General features: G+C 43.7%; 1 long non-coding RNA gene, 2 other non-coding genes and 1 pseudogene across 3 annotated transcripts; all 4 read left to right on the forward strand.

The window, feature by feature from the left end:
- Nucleotides 1–224: 224 nt before the first annotated feature.
- On the forward strand, nt 225–1305 carry LOC137310787 (zinc finger protein 774-like; annotated as a pseudogene).
- Nucleotides 1306–1595: 290 nt separating this feature from the next.
- On the forward strand, nt 1596–6114 carry LOC137310792 (uncharacterized). Its single transcript, XR_010960207.1, has 2 exons — nt 1596–1651; nt 5534–6114. It is a non-coding gene; the product is annotated as an uncharacterized lncRNA (long non-coding RNA).
- Nucleotides 6115–8967: 2853 nt separating this feature from the next.
- On the forward strand, nt 8968–9039 carry trnaw-cca (transfer RNA tryptophan (anticodon CCA)). Its single transcript has one exon. It is a non-coding gene; the product is annotated as a tRNA-Trp (tRNA).
- Nucleotides 9040–13422: 4383 nt separating this feature from the next.
- On the forward strand, nt 13423–13495 carry trnar-acg (transfer RNA arginine (anticodon ACG)). Its single transcript has one exon. It is a non-coding gene; the product is annotated as a tRNA-Arg (tRNA).
- Nucleotides 13496–17711: the final 4216 nt, after the last annotated feature.

Genomic DNA, 17711 nt, shown 5'->3' on the forward strand with positions numbered 1-17711 from the left:
GTGGGAGAAGATTTCAAACATCAGTGTGAGTGGAAAAGCACCGAGACACACACACCCGAGTGAGAGTGTTCCAGTGCACTGACTGTGGAAAGAGCTTTCCCCAATAACACAGCCAGAAAAAACATCGCACCATTCACAGCGGGGAGAAACCGTACACGTGTTCTGTGTGTGGACGAGGCTTCAACTGATCGTCCAACCTGGAGAGACACAAGGTCACCCGGACCATGGAGAAACCGTGGAAAAGTGGGGATTGTGGGAAGGGATTCATTTCCCCTTCAGAGCTGGAAACTCATCGACGCCGTCACACGGGGGAGAGGCCGTTCTCCTGCTCCGTGTGTGGGAAGGGATTCACTCGGTCATCCAACCTCCTGACACACCAGCGAGCTCACTCTGATGAGAGACCTTTTAAATGTTCTGACTGTGAGAAGAGGTTTAAAAGCAAAAGTAATCTGATGTCACACCAACGCACTCACACTGCGGAGAGGTCGTTCACCTGCTCCGTGTGTGGGAAGGGATTCACTCAATCATCCATCCTGTTGACACACCAGCGAGTTCACACTGGGGAGAGACCTTTTAAATGTTCTGACTGTGAGAAAAGTTTTAAATGCAAAAGGAATCTGCAGACACACCAATGTACCCACACTGGGGAGAGACCGTTCACCTGCTCCGAGTGTGGAAAGGGATTCACTCAATCATCCACCCTGTTGACACACCAGCGAGTTCACACTGGGGAGAGGCCTTTTAAATGTTCTGACTGTGAGAAGAGGTTTAAAAGCAAAATTGAACTGCTGACACACCAACGCACTCACACTGGGGAGAGACCGTTCATCTGCTCTGTGTGTGGGAAGGGATTCACTCGGTCATCTCACCTCCTGACACACCAGCGAGTTCACACTAATGAGAGACCTTTTAAATGTTCTGACTGTGAGAAGAGGTTTAACAGCAAAATTGAACTGCTGAGACACCAACGCACCCACACTGGGGAGAGGCCGTTCATCTGCACCGTGTGTGGGAAGAGATTCACTCAGTCATCCATCCTGCTGAGACACCAGCGAGTTCACACTGGGGAGAGGCCGTTCACCTGCTCCGTGTGTGGGAAGAGATTCACTCGGTCATCACACGTGCTGAGACACCAACGAGTTCACTCCAATGAGAGACCTTTTAAATGTTCTGACTGAGAAGAGGTTTAAAAGCAAAAGTAATCTGCTGTCACACCAACGCACTCACACTGCGGAGAGGCCGTTCACCTGCTCAGTGTGTGGGAAGGGATTCACTCAGTCATCACACGTGCTGAGACACCAGCGCGTTCACGAAATGAGCAGGTCCAACGAGCTGGTCTGTAACACAGGCCAATGACTCAGTGCAGCTCGTGACCCAGTCACTGGGCTCCGTTATAGCCTCTCCTGTCAGTAACACACAAAGAGAAATTGTAAATCTGAAACAGAAAGAGATAATGTATCACACTTCATATCAACCACCAGTTTTTCCCTCTTTCCGGCTTTTAAAATAATCTGTTTCACAGTTTGTCAAACCCGAAACAGCCTCTGGGATTTGCTGATTGAGAATTTCAGTGGAAATTGGGACCGTCACGAAGTATCGGAACAAATATCCCCGCTGAGGTTTCGGGATTGTTACTGGTTTATTTATATCAGTGAGTGACCAATTTTAAACAAGGTGAGGGTCTAAACCTAAGGTAAGAGCCTGGGATAGACAAGAGATTCTTCAATGTATCAAGTTAAATTACACTGATTCCACCAACACTGGACATCACATCCCTCAAACATTGTTACCTGTTACTGTATAAAACTGGTGAGGGTGGAAATGGGAAATAACTGAAGAAACCTTCATTGTATCAAAGTTAATTCTGATCATTATTATTATACAAACATTCTACAGCCGGTCCCTTAAAAAGGACCCAATATCAAACCAGTCCCCAGTCCTTGGGCCTGTGCCTATGTTGTGATTTGCACCCGCTTCTGACTGACTTGTTATCAGACGCACTCCCGTCAACAGTAAACGGATGGAGCCGGATCCATAAGAGAAAAATGAGGACCGACCTCCGCGGTTCTCCCAGAGTGCGGGAGGCGGAGTAACAGCAGCAGACAGAGAGATCTCTCTAAACCAGCCGCTGCCGCCGGAGAGAAGCGAGTCCCGTTCCGAGCCGTGTCTGTCAGGCGCCCGCTGACCCTCTCTTCACTGAAGGGGACCGATTCAGCACCAACTCACACACCCACCATTGGATCATTGAATCACCTTCAACACCTGAATTACATCACCACTTAATCCTCTATACACGAGGAAATACAAACCTTGTCCACGCAACGTGCCCTCATAATGTAACCATTTTAGCCCCGGTATCATTCTGGTCTTTCTGCGCTGCACCTCCTGCAAGGCCAATATATCCTTCCTGAGGTCTGGTGCCCAGGACTGAATGCCGTACTCTGAATGTGGCCTTAGCAGAGTTTATAGAATTCTAACATAACTTCCACCCTTTTGAATTCCAGTTCCCTTGAGATAAAGGCCGATATTCCATTAGCCATTTTAATTATTTTTTGCACCTCTCTGCCAACTCTTCGTGATTTCCCGAAGTATCTCTGCTCACCCACAGTTCCTGGCTTCTCACCATTTTGAAAATACTCTGATTTATCTTGCTTCGGGCCAAAGTGGATGGCCTCACATTTCCCCAGATTGAAACTTTGAACAGTCTGGGGCTCTTTTGTATCGAAAAGAGAAAGCTGAGGCTGACCTGATACAGGACTTTAAGATTATGCAAGGGTTTGATAGGTCAGATGTAGATAAGGTGTTTGTACTGTTGGGAGTGGGGACGTCAGAACTTAGGGCCATGAATATAATAGTCATCAATAAATCCAATCTGGCATTCAAGAGAAACATATTTATCCAGAGAGTCGTTAGAATGTGCAGCTCTCTCCCACACGGAGTAGTTAAGGCGAATCGCATGGATGCATTTACAGGGAAGCGAGATAAACACATGGAGGAGAATGGAATATTCGGGTTTGCTCATAGGGTTAGATGAAGAGGGGTTGGAGGAGGCTCGTCTGCAGCATAAACACCGGTATGGTCTAGTTGGGCCGAATTGCCTGTTTCTGTGATGTACATTCGATGTAATTCTATGTAAGCTCCATCTGACACAGTTTTACCAACTCACTGAATCTATCAATTTCCCTTTGTAACTTTACGCTCCCATCTACACTACTCACTGTGCACCCAAACTTGGTGTCGTCGACAAACCTGGATATACCGCTCTCTATTCCTTTATCTGCCTCATTTATACAGATCCCTGGGGGACACCACTAATCAAATCCTGTCAATTTGAGTACATACCCATTAACCCTACTCTCTGTCTCCTACCTCCAAACCAACTCCCTCCCCATGTCAATGGGTTGCTTTGAATTCCACATGTTCTCATTTCTGTTAACAGTCTCTGATGCTAAACCTTAACGAATGCCTCTGGAAGTCAATATACACATAACCCCCATAGACACTCCATTATTTACCACGTTAGTTACATCTTCAAAAAGTTTCGTTGGACTTGACTTACACTTTACAAATCCATGCTGACTCTCTCTGATCAATTCATGTTTATCCAAGTGCTCAGTCATTCTTTCCCTAATAACAGATTCTGGCAACTTCCCCACAACAGACGTCAGACTAATAGGTCTATAATTTCCTGTTTTATCTCTCCTACCCTTCCTAATTAATGGAATGACATTTGAAATTTTTCAATCCATGGAATTATTCCTGAATCAAGAGAGTTTTGAACGATCATGACAAAAGCATGTACAATTTCCTCACCTGTTCCCCTTCGTCCCCTGGGATGGTAAACATCAGGTCCTGGAGATTTGTTTGTCTTTAGTCTAATTGTTTTCTCCAATACCATTATTTTACTTACACTGAATCCCCTTGATTTATTTTCAGTTTTCCTCGTGTCTCTGGTACATTATCCTCATGCTTTTCTGTGAGTGTCAAAAAAGGCTGCTATTTCCTGATTTTTCAATTACAATATCACCTCCATTTGTCTTTAAGGGGCCCACATTACTCTTAGTCACCCTTCTTTCTCTTAATGTACGTGTAAAAACCTTGAAAGTTGTCCTTAATTTCACTCACTAGTTTTTCTCGTTTTCCCTCTTTGCACCTTTTACGATTTTTTTTTCGTTTCAGCACCACAATAAACAACTCTTCACTGTGAAATTTGCTCAATTAGTTCTTCAGTGTCAGAGCGAGAATTGTCCATCCCGAATTTATTTAAAGTAACAAACACAAGCACAAATATTCATTCGTCCATCAAAGCACTGATGGACACAGAAAGATAAACACAGCCTGAAACGCAGTCAGTATCGGGATTCACAGGGAAACTGGCAAGTGAAATAGACAAAGATCAAACAGTCTGAACCCACAACAGAATGTGATGTGTAGCTGATAGATATTAATGAGAGGAGGTGGGAAACCGGACCATGACTTGGCTCCGTGGCTTAGTTGGTTAAGCGCTTGTTCAGTAAACAAGAGATCTTGGGTCCAACTCCCAGCGGTATCTTTGTTTAATTCGTGGTGTTTCGTGAATTTTAGACGGAAAAACGCACAGTGCGGTGTTTGTGTTTTGTTCAGGAGCCAACACAGAACTGATCAGGAAGTCTCTTCAAAAATGCCTTTTCATGAAACAGTCAGCCCTCTCATAGAATGTGTCCATGACACGTTCTTGTTTCTGGGCTCATTGAGGTCGGGGGATAATTCTCGATTCGAGGGTCATACCCTGGAGACGCCCTAATTTCACCCTAGTCTTTTGATCTTGACGTGCGGTTCAAACTTTGCAAAGAGGAAAAATAAATCCCCAATTCACTCCACCTGAATCTCAAGCGCTTTCGGAAGAATTTCAGTTCAAACAATCAGGACTTCAAAGGCACCTCAATGACCTGCACTTTCATTGAACGAGCTTTGCTTACAATTACATTCGACCTTGAAACCGCTCTGGGTTTTCATCTCACTGAAGCAGAGTGTGGCCGCTCTGTATCTGTGAGCATGTCGGTGACGAAGTTCGCTCTGATATTGGTCGCTTTCAATTTTTAAGATCTCGTCAAGTTCAGGGAAAAGAAACCGAGAATCGAATTGTCCCTGTAAGTGATGAATTGAAGGGATTGGTGCTCCAAGCAGATCTGGAAAATGTGCAGTGCGGTCGCTCAGGAATTCCAAATCCACCCTCTCACCACTCGGCGATCATATTAACTGAGCTTTACTCTGGCCCAGTGACACCGCGCTGAAATCGAGTATTTCTCTGGCACGTTTCTCTTAACTTCACAGTTGCTGGTTTAAGAGTGAAGACCGGCTCGTTGGATTTTCACTCCTGCAAGTTTCAACCATTCATTTTGGAAAAGTAAACTGACAGTAGACAGCTGTTTATTGGTCGCTGCAGCCTCAAGGTTTAGCTCAGTGAATTACTGGTTTCGCAGGTGACCTCTTCACTTGTCTCGGTGGTGCTATTGGTTAGATTGATTCGAGCCCTTATTTTATTTTTCCTCAGGATTCATTGCCTCAATGTTCCAGGGTTTCAATGTGTGTTTTGTCTGCAAGAAAATGTACCGTGATCATTGCCGGCTGAGCAGGGCTGATATTCCACCATTTACCCTGTGGACTAAAAAAAACCTTGTGATCGGAGAGCAGGCACATGAAACTTATAAAGGAATGGAACATTGGCTTCACGGAAATCACAATTCATCTTGACAGACAAGATCCTGAAAGGCGAATTCGCTGTGACATGGAGATTTCTGTAGTGAGCGAGACCAGACTGTTTCTATGTTCAGAGAATAAATGGCGCACGCTTTATGTTGGAAAAGCAAAACGGTGGGGATTTTTGTCATAGCCCGATGCCTTTCGTGTTGTATCAATTGTCCCTCGTTGCGTTACTTTCATCTTGATCGCATAACCAGTTAGGGCGTTCTTGTGATAAATGGCGACAATTGCCTGCTTTGATAAATTTAACAACGGCTGCACCAGATTCCTGGCGTCAAAAACACTGAACTTTTAACCCCACTCTTAAGATACAGTCTGTAAAATAATGAAATTTCATCACATGCAAAGCACAAAAATCAAAGATTCCAACCACTCGCTGTGTAAAGAAGTTTTTACTCATGTCACCTTTGGTTCTTTTACCAATCACCTTAAATCTATGCCCTTTGGTTCATGTCCCTTCCGCCAATGGGAACAGTTTCACTCTATCGACTCTGTCTGGGCCCTTCATGATTTTGAATATCTCCATCAAATCTCCTCTCAGCCTTCTCAGTTCCAAGGTGAACAATCCCAGCGTCTTCAGTCTATCCATGTAATTTAAGTCCCTCACCCCTGGAATCATTCCAGTAAATCTCCTCTGCACCCTCTCAAGGCCTTCACATCCTTCCAAAAGTGCACTGCCCAGAACTGGACACAATACTTCATTTGTGGCCGAAATAGTGTTTTATGAAGGTTCATCATGACTTCCATGCTTTTCTACTCTATGCCCCTCTTTATAAAGCCAGGACCCCGTCTGCTTTATAAACCGCTTTCTCAACCTGCCCTGCCACTTTCAACGATTTGTGCACATATACCCCAAGATCCCTCTGTTCCTCTAACCCTTTTAGAATTCTGCCCTCTAGTTTATATTGCCTCTCCTCGTTTTTCCCACCGAAATGCATCACCTCGCATTTTTCCGTGTTGAACTTCATCTGCCAAGTGTCCGTCCATGCCACCAGCGTGTCCATATCCTCTTCAAGTCTATCCACCTCACTGTTCTCTACCCTTCCAAGTTTTGTGTCATCTGCAAATTTTGATATTGTACCCTTTACTCCCAAGTCCAAGTCATTAATATATATCAAGAAAAGTAGTGGTCCCAGCACCGACCCCTATGGAACACCATTGCCCACCTCCCTCCTGTTCGAAAAACAACCATTCACCACAACTCTCTGTTTCCTGTCATTTAGCTAGTGTTGCATCCATATTGCTATTGCCCCCATTATTCCATGGGCTGCAATCTTGACAGCAAGCCTACCACGTGGCACATTATCAAACGCTTTTTGAAAATCCATATACACCACGTCAACTGCATTGACCTCATCTACCCTCTCTGTTACCTCATTAACCAACTCTATCAAGTTGGTTAAACACGATTTGCCTTTAACAAATCCGTGCTGGCTTTCCCTAATCAATCCACACTCGTCCAAGTGACTGTTAATTCTGTCCCGGATTATCATTTCCAAAACTTTCCCCATCACCGAGGTTAAACTGACTGGCCTATAGTTGCTGGGTTTATCTTTACACCCTTTTTTTGAACAAGGTTGTAACCTTTGCAATTCTCCAGTCCTCTGGCACCATCCCCATATCTTAGGATGTCTGGAAGATTATTGCCAGTACCTCTCCAATTTCCCCCTTTTCTTCCCTCAGCATCCTCGGGTGCATCCCATCCAGACTAGTTGACTTATCTATATTAAGTACAGCAAGCCTTTCTAGTACCTCTTCTTTCTCATTTTTTAGCCCATCCAGTATCTTAACTATATCTTCCTATATCGAGAATCTGGCAGCATCTTCTTCCTTGGTAAAGAACAATGCGAAGTACTCATTTAGTACCTCAGGCCATGCCCACTGCCTCCATGAGTAGATCTCCTTTATGGTCCCTAATCGGCCCCACCCCTCCTCTTACTACACGTTTACTGTAAACATGTCTGTAGAAGACTTTTTGATTCCCTTTTATGTTTTCCGCTATTCTTATGCTCTCTCTTTGCCCCTCTGATTTCCTTTTTCACTTCCCCTCTGAACTTTCTATATTCTCTCTGGTTGGCACTCGTGTTATCAACCTGACACCTGTCATACGCCACTTTTTCCCGCTTCATCTTACTCTCTATCTCTCTTACTATCCAGGGAGCTCTGGCTTTAGTTGCCCCACCTTTCTACCTCGTTGGAATGTACCTTGTCTGTACCCGAATCATCTTTTTAAACGCCGCCCACTGTCCAATTATAGTTTTGCCTGACAATCTTTAATTCCAATTTACCGGGGTCAGATCTGTTCTCATCCCACTGAAATTGACCCTCCTCCAATTGAGTACTTTTACTTTAGAGTGGACAGAGTCCATTTCCATAGCTATTCTAATCCTTCTGATACTGATCGCTGCTCCCTAAATGCTCCCCCACTGACACTTGCTCCACTTGGCCCGCCTCATTCCCTTGCACCAAGTCCAGCAATGCCTCCTTCCTCAGTGGGCCAGAAACGTACTGGTCGAGAAAGTTATCCTGAACACATTTCAAAAATTCTTCCCCTTCTTTGCGCCTTATATTATTGTTATCCCAGTCTATATGAGGATAGTTGAAATCCCCTGTTATCACTACTCTATGGCTTATGCACCTCTCTGTAATTTCCCTGCAAATTTGCTCCTCCATATCCGTCCCACTGGCTGGTGGCCGAGAGAATACACCAAGTAGTGTAATCGCACGTTTATTGTTCCTCAACTTGAACTCAGTACCCAGGAGAAATTCCCTCGTTCCTGGGAACTTTGTATTAAGCAGAAGTTAGCAGCAAAAAGTGTTCGTGATGGGACTGAGAAATGCTGAAACAGCCGGCACCCTGTGAAACAGAGCTCCAAGTGTCGGTTTAAATAAAGTCCTGAACTGACAGAGCAGCGGACAGATGAGGATTGAATTGAATCCCAATTCACTGAATCTAAACAAGGTTTAAATCAATGAATCTGTCAGGAGTGGGATTCCTGAGCTTGTGTGTGAGCTGAAACTGGATCGGTCCCGTTCTGTAAAGACTGAATGGCAGGCGGCTCCCAGACAGGGCTCAGGCCGGGACTGGCAGCTCTCCGCTGGGAACGGCTGGATTGGAGAGCGGGGCTCCTGCGCTGTTGCTGCTGCTGCTTCCGCCTCTTCGAGTCCCTGTGGCGGTCGGAACCGATCTCCCTCCTATGGATCCGGCTCCAGGTGGGCGCTGTGGACCTCGTGGCGCAACGGTTGCGCGTCTGACTCCAGATCAGAAGGATGCGTGTTCGAATCACGTCGGGGTCATTGCATTTTCGCAATGTTTCAGTGTCACTGTTTTATCGCGGGGCAGTCTTTCAGGGATGGTCTGTTCACTGTGTGTAAAATAATATTTATCACAGAATGAACACACCACAGAAGGAGGCCATTCAACCCATCAATCCCTTACCTGCCTTTTGTAAGACCAATCCCATTGGTCCCATTCCCCGTCCCTTTCCCCGTGGCCCTGCATTTTCCCCTTCAAGTATTTATCAAATTCCTTTTTGAAAGCCACGATTGAATCTGCTTCCACCGCCCTTTCAGGCAGCGCATTCCAGATCATAACCATTCGCTGCGTAAAAAAGATTTTCCTCATGTCGCCTTTGGTTCTTTTGCCAATCACCTCAAATCTGTGTCCTCTGGTTCTCGACACTTCCGCCAATGGGAACAGCTTCTCTTTATTAACTTTATCTGAACCCTCCATGACTTTGAACACTTCTATCAAATCTCCTCTGAACCTTCTCTGCTCGAAGGAGAACAACCCCAGCACGGCGTAAATGCGGTCAATTAGCTCCAATTTATTTATTTGGGCATTAAACAAAATGTGAAAGACTGGCGAGGCGTTGTGTGAACGGAGCTCACTGCTTTAAGACAATAAATCCAATCACTGCGTGGGCGCTCGGTTCAAATCTCACTATTGAGAGAATTTCTGACAATGTTCATTTTGACCTGTTCGCAGAAAACCCGATTGTCGTGCGATGGAGCAGAGGATGTGAAAGAAGCTGAAAGTGGAAGTGCAGATATTATTTTCATCACAGTGACTGGACACGTTTCCACAGGTTCGGGCCTCTCACCTTAAGATTCTTTCCAGCAGAGCGGGACAGGTGATCAGAGTGACCGGACTCCAGCGGCGCAATCGGTCAGTGCGCGGTCCTTATCTGACAGGACAGGGTCGGGAAATACCGAGGTTGTTAATTCGAGTCTCACCGAGATCAAACAATCCTTTTGCTTGTGAACATTTCGACCGGAGTTGAAGGTACAATTAGTTTGTTCCAAAACGCATCTACTTATTTGTATTGCCATGTGGTTCCTCCGGACTGCGCTGTTGCAATAGCAGATGAGATGTTCAGTATTACTTGTTTACAGGAGGGAGGCTGTGGTTTTGGAGACACAAACTATGATTTTGAACCATCCAAAAATCGTGGGATTTAACTGGAACTTTAAACCAGCGCCTTAGACCGCTCAGCCAGGATACTTTCCAACCTGCACTTCAGGAGCTAGTTTTACAGGAATAGAATTACTGCAAGCAAGAAATCTACCCCTCCAGCACCAATGCTCGCACGGCAGCAGGATGCATGTGTCCAGTTAGAAACCTGTCTGAAGGAACATTCAGTCTGACAGAGCCGGAAGTCCAGCAGATTGACTTTCGGTCTGAGCAGATGTTGAGTCTCCTCCTTGAGAGAGTTTGCGCGGTTTTGCTGCAAAAGTTCACTTCCCAGCTCCTGATCCGTGAACTAAAATCCAACTCTGGTGGGACTCGACCCCACAACCTTTGAATGTCCCCTCCGATTATTAAGTAGAAGTCCAACACGCTATCCATTGCGCCACAGAGTCAGTTATGCAACGTGAAGGAGAGCGGGATCCTGTGCTGTGTTTGAGGCGGTCAGGCTGCTCCTCTTTCCGCCTTTCACATTCCGAGAGCCGCGGCGGCAGTCTGCACCGATCGCCCTCCAATGGATCCGGCTCCAGCCGCTTGTTGTGGGCCTGGTGCAAGAACAGTCGCGTCTGACTCCACATCAGTCTGTAAACACCATGTATTATTGTTCAATATGTATAAATGCGTAGGCTTGAAGGAGATCTTGAAACATTTGCCTGAGGAAGGAGAAAATCTCCGAAAGCTTGTGAATTTAAAATAAAATTGCTGGACTATAACTTGGTGTTGTAAAATTGTTTACAATCCACATCAGAAGGCTGCGTGTTTTGAACCAGGTTGAAATCACAGCATTTTCACTGTGTCTCAGGGTCCTGCCGACTGATTTTAGATCGGGACAGTGTTTTAGCGATGGGATGTTCAGTGTTTGTGCAACAATATCAAAATTAAATTTGATGCATTAATGAGCTTTTTGTTCTGTTACTTTCTATTTACACCCTCTCCAGTTTTATGTAGAAACAGTTAACAATGTTTAAGGGATGTGGTGTGCAGTGTTTGTGGAATCAGTGTAATTAAATTTGATACTTTCATCTGTTCCTTCTCCAACCCAGACTCTTATCATTAGATTTGTAGTTTCACCCTGTTTAAAATAGGTTACTCAGTGATAGAAATAAATCAGTAACAACCCCGAAACCTCAGCGGGTATATTTGTTCCAATACCTTGTGATGGTCTCGATTTCCATTTAAATTTTCAATCAGCAAATCCCAACGGGAGTTTTGGGTTTGACAAACTAATTTAAGTACTTGACTGGTTCCTGGAAATGATCCAGTGGAGATTTCCTTACCGGTACAGATATAGAAATAAATACATTCCATCATTTCACAAATGACAGTTGCATAAATAAATATATCGCGATCTGTAAGATGGAAAAGCAGCTCTTCATGTTCATAAAAAAATTTCCGCATTTTATTGTATTAATCCACTTACGTTTCAATGTAGAACATATATTCAGAGCATCCCTCGAAACTTAAAGAATGGTAAAACAATTGCAGATTTTACAAACACATAACACGCTATCGTAGAAGTAAGATTAATCCCTACTTTGTGAAAGTTGTATTCTAATTGTCTTTATGATGTTAAGAAAAATATTTCTAGTTGTACATCCCCAACTTAACGGAGAAACTAAGATGTAAACCAAAAGGATTTTTCAAAAACTATTTGGGGCGATATGATCAGTTCCCCTTCTCCTTTCTTTAATTGTTACCTTTTGTTAATTGTTCATCTTGATCCGTTTGCTTCATTTTTTCCTCAGTCATTGATGGTGAATTTTCTATCCGTTAACGTTCTTAAATATTTGATTTGTTTGTTCCTTTCCTCTTGACTTGTGATTTGTTGACCTCCAGGTTAAAGTGTGAAACAGAAATGTGTTTATATTCAGGCGTGACTCTGAAGTGTGAGACCGAGAGGTGATGCCGGATGTGTGACCGAGAGAACAACTGCTGGAGGCGGAACTGTCCGTGACCCAACATACCCCGTGTGTCATTGCTCATGGTGGGTCGGATGACAATGTTTTATATTGACTGAACGGCTATGTATACAACACACAACGGATTTTAATGCTGCTTTAACTCCACAAAGTCTAATCACCATAAATGACCAAAGTCTCAGATCAGTTAGAATTGAATTGCTGTTGGTGAGGGGAGTTTGTACATTGGAAGGAGTTTATATATTTACAGCTCCAGGTAAACCTGCAAACCTCCCTCGCCTGTAGGTTACGTCACCATGAGGTGTCGACCTTTCTTTGCGCTTCTGGACTTCTGAAGTGTGATTGAACCTGACCAAAAGTTTCCTATAATTAGTGAGGAAGGAAGGTATCAGTGTAAATGGGAGATATAAACGTGGATGTTTCACTGGGTACCATGGGAACCAGATACACTGCTCATTCCAGTTATTTGTTCGGCAGGAAACAGAAATCATTCTCTTCAACTGTACTCGCCCGAAGGAAAAGGAAACAAACAAAACTACTCAGTTCTTTGTTTTAGCTTCTTCTGTTGGTTTACGTTCACTCACCGAGAAAGTGACAGAGAGACTGTGAGATTGGATTGGCTTTTTCAGTTTATAATCAATTATACTTTGTGCTTATTGTTAGAGACGGTTCCATCCCAACAATCCTGTGCCTGACCTTCTCATTGATACTCAGATGTGTTCAAAATGAGTTTCAACCAATTTTACAAAAGCTGAACAGCGAAAACTGCTCCGAAACCAGCTTCGCTCAGCAACTCTTCATGGAGATTCGGTTGCTGGTTGGAAGTGAAGAAGTTTGTACAATCAGCCCTCTGGAGCAATATCCTCAAAAGGTGTTTCGGACACATTGTATGAGAGGTCCGCCTGTACAATGCAGGAACACTTACATACTGCAGATCTGGAATCCTTTCCTTGTTGGCTCCGGAACTAATACAAATACCGCTCTGTGTTATTTTGTTGCTTAATTCACAAATTGGATGAATATCACAAAAGGCCCCGACCAAACGGGCTCTTTGAGCAGCTCAGCCACGGAGCCAAATCAAACTGCAACTTCACCACCTCCTCTCACTGATACCTGTCAGATACCCGCCACTGTCTGGTGGAGTTTGAGGCCGTTTGGTACATTTCTATATCTCTTGTCTATTTCGCTGTGTTTACCGACACTGTCTGCATCTCTCGCTGTGTTCATCTCTCTGTGTCAATCTGTGGGTTGATTCTGAATGAAAAATGAAATAAAACAGATCAGTCATCGGCTGGGCCAGTGGCGCAATGGATAACGCGTCTGACTACGGATCAGAAGATTGTAGGTTCGACTCCTACCTGGCTCGGATTTATGCAATTTTCCCTCTGACACTGGGGAACTGAGAATCAAATTTCATAATAAAATATTGTTTATGGTGAATCAGCACAGAATAATTTTCAATCAGTTATGTATAGAATGAAACTGTGACCACAACGTGTTTGCAACAAGCCGCCTTTTAAGTTGATGTCCGGCTCGCTAACATTACAGCACGAGGTGTGGGCACCGCACTGATAACCTTCATGTGTATCCGGGCCTTTCAGACACTTCGTGTGACACAAGAGCTTTCCAATCCCCGCCAGCTCCTGGACACCGAGACTTCCGTTCGAAGCAGCATTCACCGCCAGGACCGCTATTCCGCTCCCTTTGCCGGTCTGCATAAAATCCGATGCTAAAATTACAAAGTAGGACGGACAGTATCTGGAAAACAGTTCAACTTTCAGTGTTCAGACTTTGGTGAGAGCTGAGAACAGGACTTTGGGTAAATATAAATTGGGTGTGGATTAGGAGTGCGCTGTTCTGTTATAAACTGTGTGTGTGTATATATGAGTGTGATGTTTATATATGAACTGTGGGTGTGTATATATGAGTGTGATGTTTATATATGAACTGTGGGGTGTATATATGAGTGCGATGTTTATATATGAACTGTGGGTGTGTATATATCAGTGTGATGTTTATATATGAACTGTGGGTGTGTGAATATGAGTGCGATGTTTATATATGAACTGTGGGTGTGTATATATGAGTGTGATGTTTATATATGAACTGTGGGTGTGTATATATGAGTGTGATGTTTATATATGAACTGCGGGTGTGTATATATCAGTGTGATGTTTATATATGAACTGTGGGTGTGTATATATGAGTGTGATGTTTATATATGAACTGTGGGGTGTATATATGAGTGTGATGTTTATATATGAACTGCGGGTGTGTATATATGAGTGCGATGTTTATATATGAACTGTGGGTGTGCATATATGAGTGTGATGTTTATATATGAACTGTGGGTGTGTATATATGAGTGTGATGTTTATATATGAACTGTGGGTGTGTATATATCAGTGTGATGTTTATATATGAACTGTGGGTGTGTATATATGAGTGTGATGTTTATATATGAACTGTGGGTGTGTATATATGAGTGCGATGTTTATATATGAACTGTGGGTGTGTATATATGAGTGTGATGTTTATATATGAACTGTGGGGTGTATATATCAGTGTGATGTTTATATATGAACTGTGGGTGTGTATATATCAGTGTGATGTTTATATATGAAATGTTGGTGTGTATATATGAGTGTGATGTTTATATATGAACTGTGGGTGTGTATGTATGTGTGCGATGTTTATATATGAACTGTGGGTGTGTATATATGAGTGTGATGTTTATATATGAACTGTGGGGTGTATATATCAGTGTGATGTTTATATATGAACTGTGGGTGTGTATATATCAGTGTGATGTTTATATATGAAATGTGGGTGTGTATATATGAGTGTGATGTTTATATATGAACTGTGGGTGTGTATGTATGTGTGCGATGTTTATATATGAACTGTGGGTGTGTATATATGAGTGTGATGTTTATATATGAACTGTGGGGTGTATATATGAGTGTGGTGTTTATATATGAACTGTGGGTGTGTATATATCAGTGTGATGTTTATATATGAACTGTGGGTGTGTATATATGAGTGTGATGTTTATATATGAACTGTGGGTGTGTATATATGAGTGTGATGTTTATATATGAACTGTGGGTGTGTATATATGAGTGTGATGTTTATATATGAACTGTGGGTGTGTATATATCAGTGTGATGTTTATATATGAACTGTGGGTGTGTATATATGAGTGTGATGTTTATATATGAACTGTGGGTGTGTATATATGAGTGTGATGTTTATATATGAACTGTGGGTGTGTATATATGAGTGCGATGTTTATATATGAAATATATGAACTGTGGGTGTGTATATATGAGTGCGATGTTTATTCATGAAGTGCGGATTGACCGGGAGGGGCAATTCCTCCTGGGGTTATATTTTCTTCCAACATAATGACACAAAGTTCAATTTGCAGTGGGACGGAAATCGCTCAGTTGGGAGGGCGTTAGAATAAAGATCTAAAGATCTCGGGTTTCACAAGTTTGAGTTATTTAGTTTCTGCCTCCTTGAATCCCAGAATCATTGAATGGTTTCAGCACGGAAGGAGGCCATTCGGCACGTCGAGTCCGTGCCGGCCCTCTGCAAGAGCAATCCAGCTTGTCACACCCCCTCCCCCCACTCCCCCAGTTTACCCGTAGCCCTGCATTTTTTTCCCTTCAAGTACTTATCCAATTCTCTTTTGAAAGCCACGATTGAATCTGCCTACAGCACTCACTTAGGCAGTGAATTCCAGATCTTAACCACTCGCTGTGCAAAAGCGTTTTTCCTCATGTTGACTTTGATTCTTTTGCAATCACCATAAATCTTTGTCCTCTGGTTCTTGACCCTTCCGTCCATGGGAGCAGTTTCTCTCGATCCACTCTGTCTAGAATCTTCATGTTTTTAAAAACATCGATGAAATATCCTCTCAACATTCTCTGCTCTAAGGAGAACAACCCCAGCTTCTCCAGTCTATCCACGTTACTGAAGTCCTTCATTCCTGGAACCTTTCTAATAAATCTGTTCTGCACCTTCTCAAAGGCCTTCACATCCTTCCTAAAGTGCGGTGCCAAGAACTGGACACAATACTGCAGTTGTGGCCGAACCAGTGTTTTATAAAGGTTCATCATAACTTCCTTCCTTATGTACTCTATGCCTCTATTTGTAAAGCCCGCGATCCTGTATGCTTCTTTAACCGCTTTCTCAATCTGCCCGGCCATCTTTAAAGATTTGTTCACATGAACCCCCAGATTTCTCGGTTCCTGCAGCTCCTTTCGAATTGTGCCCTTCAGTTTATTTCTCCTCTCCTCGTTCTTCCACCAAAATGTATCGCTTCGCACTTCTTTGCGTTAAATTTCATCTGCCATGTTTCTGCCCATTCCACCAACCTGTCTTTGTCCTGTCACTCTCCTCCTCACTGTTGTTGGACTGGAAAAATACGCTTGTGAACCCAGATCCAAACCCTCCAGCCTCCCCTCACCTAACCTGATATATATATAATAAAGAATGATTAGCCACTCCTATCCTCACAAAAATTCGATCGTTAAATCGCACATGTCGCATTTAGGTAGCAGCAAAGCATGATGGGATACTTGACCATTATGGGAGCAGTTCGTAACCCACACTGTAAGAGCTGACAAAGGCAGGTTTGTTGGATTTATGGCCACCCCCTCGATTATCTCCAGAGCACACTAAGGAATGTTTACTCAAGGACATTGTTTATCCTAACTAACTCACTTGGGATGATTAAGGGAGAAGCGGTGGATATCTCCAAGGTCACCCCAGCACAAAAGGGAGTGAGGGATGAGCTGCTCAGGACTTGTGAAGACCCCCGCCCAGTCTCAATGTTTGGGACTTATGTGTTCACTGATAAGGGCCCTCCTCAGGAATGTGAGATGTTTAAAGTCATGGGACGATCCAAGGTAGCCCCTGACAAGTGAGTGGCAGACTATACCACCCAATGAAACCCACTGTAGTTATGTAAACATGTACCCTCACCTTTCACAGCAGGTGGCTGTTGCTTATTGAAAGGTATAAACATGCTTGTAGTGCTGATGTTCCTTTGAGAGTTAGTCACGAGCTTGAGGAAGCTGACCACTCTCCCTTTGTGCACAAAGTTTTCTAATAAACTTTAACTTTGTCAGCAGTTCAGTCTCCGTCTGGTTTTGCTCCAAAAATTCGAGTCTAACAGTTGGTGTCAGAAGTGGGATACTGCGCTGCAGGTCGGCTAACGGATCCTGTATTGGAGGGTACGTGGTATAGTGAAACAGGATAGCCCTGTACTCCAGATGGGGGGTGCCCCTGCATAAAGCCCTCGAGGGTGAGGCCGGTAGCCTATGGTAGGGGCTCGGCTCATCATTGGAGACAGGATTGGCAGTGGCACTTGCCGCAGTATTAAAATTATCCACGTAGTAAAATTCCTCACGGAGACCACGGATTGACGGAATTGACTAGACCTGTAGGTATATAAGATATAGTGTAAGTGTTTGTTTGCTTAGAGTATAAGTTTATGCCGTTATTCCGATACAGTATGAGGTTGGATTTTGAGAGTCACGTGGTGATCGACACGGACAAGGGTGGTGGTTTAT

Source organism: Heptranchias perlo, unplaced genomic scaffold (genome assembly GCF_035084215.1).
Source record: "Heptranchias perlo isolate sHepPer1 unplaced genomic scaffold, sHepPer1.hap1 HAP1_SCAFFOLD_275, whole genome shotgun sequence".
Taxonomy (NCBI): Eukaryota; Metazoa; Chordata; class Chondrichthyes; order Hexanchiformes; family Hexanchidae; genus Heptranchias; species Heptranchias perlo.